Here is a 3008-nt window from a genome sequence, read left to right as displayed (position 1 = left end):
TATATATATCGTTGATTAAAAGTTGTAAATATATATATATTTACAACTCTTAATCAAAGAACTGAAGATGCCAAATACAATATGGAGATGTGAAGCATCCAGTTAATTTTGAGCTGATGGAGCCTGAGGAGTGAATATGGTGGACAGTGAGTGATGTAGTTTCACCACTAGCCAAAGGACAGGCTTGTTCTCAAGCTCACTCTATACACAACATAACTCAATCTTACAAATGATCTCATTATAGGCAATTAACAAATCAAAACTCGTGTGATAAAAGTGGAAAACTATAATTCCACAAACCCGTAATATGTTAATAAATAACAAGTTGCAATGTGAGAGATTACCTACCACAGCGGTATCATAGGGCGAAAATAAAAACTAAGCTTGCTATATAGGTAAATAAATTTTCTAACCAATCGGGTTCATCGATATGGCTTCCCCTCTCTTTTTTTTTTCATTGTCTACATCGTAACTCACTCAGGCTTGACCAAGATTTTTTTATTCAGTGATAAACTGACCTTTATTTCAGGATTTTTTTAAATGGAGGATTTCAGTCCAATAACTGGAGAGGTTCCGGATAAATAAAATGCTCAAATGGTTGACGGGGAATATTAGAAAACATTAATTTAATACCATTGCGGACAATTGTAATGTAAAAAAACCAAAACAAAAACCTTTGCAATGATTAAAAACAAACAGTAATATAGAAGTTTTAGTATATCAGCAGTGAATCTCTAATGAAGAACTTATATCAATTGAATTAGTACTTGGGTTTAATACGACTTTAACAAAAATAAGAATTACTTCAATTTCTATGATATGTGATACTGTCCTTTTTGATACTCTGATTTTTAGGTTTATTATTTTTAAAAATGGAACTTTATTACTAACAAAAAAAAAAAAATTACACCAATCCATAATTGGAGGTTTTATATTTTAATATGTAGAACAATAAAAAAATCGAACATTATGTACCTTCAATACTAAGATTAAAAAATCTAACATCAAAACACAGATTTATAAATGACGGTAAGTCCGGGAAAGATGAACTTTAAAGTTCTCTAAAAAAATTAATTCCGTCCATCATTTTTAAGCACATGGATTTGGCACCATGAAATTCATATATTTACTACAGTTCATTGTATATTTACTTAGTAATCTGGTAAAAATTAGTTAGGAATAAAAATTTAAAAAATCGTTAAGTCCGGAATATACAGACAAGTTACACAAACGGTTTTCAAACCAGCAGCTTTAGTGCCGTTGTAGTTATAATGATTTATTTAAACTTATTTCGATAGTATGTATTATATTGAGAGTGTGGTAGTTTCTAAGTAATAAAATTGATTCGATTCGGCATTCATACAAAAAGAAGCATATTATTAACAAAATCATATTCTTTTTTTTTTTCAATTTTAAAATACATAACCTATTTCCTGAATTTCCTTTCTAATTACATAAAAAACTATAAGATAAAAATAACACGATTGTTACCTTAATTAAAGTCATTAATAAATTAAAAATTCAATGAAAAAAAAAGTTGAAGGTATTTTAAATAAAATCCTACATAACTTTATAACACTATTATTAAAATTTTCATTCCTTAATTTATTTGATATAATTAAATTACATTAATATTTTTTCGTTGGCTTAAAACCCATTTCTTCAAACAATTCTTTATTCTATTGAGTAGTTTTTATTTTAAAATTAATTTTAATAAATGTTATACTAATTAATCATAACAGCAAACACACACTAACCAAATGTTTCCAATTCCTATAATTTTCAAATATTTTAATGCGTAAGTTCTCACTGCTTTCTCTTTATCTTACTTTCATCAATTTGAATAAGTGATGTTTTAGCATACCTATAATGCCATTTCTGATGGTGATCACAACTATTTATATCGATTATCTTTAGACATATCCTCAACCATGGCTATAATTAATAACTGGGAGCGCGATGACACGGGAGTAGGAGCCAACAGAAGAGTCAAGAAGGAGATCAAAGAAGAGAATGGAGAGTCGGAAGGAATCCATCCATTCATCCCAAGGCTGGGACGGGACTACCGTTGACAAGAATTTACCGCCGATGCCTTATCATAACGCACCTTACAATTACCAGCGGCTCCTAAAGGCGATTCATCATCCCTTCCGGGCTAAATAGTTAGTGTCTACAGGAGCCAAGGACATCTTCGCTAGGAGAAACGTCGTGTTTGGGGGAAGCAACTTGATATGAAACCCTAGATCATTTTTTTAAAAAATGCAACTTTTACTTACCCTCCCTCCCCCATACATACGTTCCCAAGTTTTGGGTAGATTAGCAGAATCGTTGAAGCTATTTTTTATTAATTTCGAAAAACATCTAAAATGAAAAAGGGAAAAAAATCTGAACAAAAGATTTTTATATTCTTATATATATAAATAATTTACTGTTTAATTTCAACTTATGAAACAACTATTTATTTTCAGACCTTTCGCCCCACTTTATAGAGCTGTTCAAGTTTTAAGAGCAAGCAGAAATGCATATCTACCAATAAAGATTAAACATTATCGACCTACATGTATTTAATACTAGCTATGCCCACATTAAATTTGAATTATACGGGTTAATTTCCAAGACATGATGAACTAACAGAGAAATGCAAACGGAAAAAACACGCACACAAAAAAAAAAATAATAATATAATAAAACCTTTACCTCTGCACTTTGACTCTATTGATAACTTAACGGGAAGATAGTATTCTAAATTTATTGTATTATTTTTTTTTCTTTTAATAATAACATTGTATATAGTTAGGGGTGTCCTTTGTACGATACTATACCCCCCCCCATAATCAACTCTTAAAAAATATATATATAACGGTTATACCAACCATGTAAGGCCCGCCAAGCTGATCTGGTATAAAATAAAATCAAATATAAAAAAAAACATGAAAACGTAAACTTTGTATATTCGTAAACGTATTCCATTATTTACTATTGTTCACAATAAGATGAAACCAAAAAAA

At 29.7% G+C, this 3008-nt stretch overlaps 1 protein-coding gene across 4 annotated transcripts in view; it reads right to left on the bottom strand.

Moving 5' to 3' along the window:
• Positions 1 to 3008, bottom strand: part of exd (extradenticle) — a 570859-nt gene that overhangs the window by 291205 nt on the left and 276646 nt on the right. The window lies entirely within an intron of this gene.

This window comes from Halyomorpha halys, unplaced genomic scaffold, assembly GCF_000696795.3.
Source record: "Halyomorpha halys isolate HHAL.00 unplaced genomic scaffold, Hhal_1.1 Scaffold918.1, whole genome shotgun sequence".
Lineage (NCBI taxonomy): Eukaryota > Metazoa > Arthropoda > Insecta > Hemiptera > Pentatomidae > Halyomorpha > Halyomorpha halys.
This window is presented reverse-complemented; position numbering and strand designations above follow the sequence as displayed.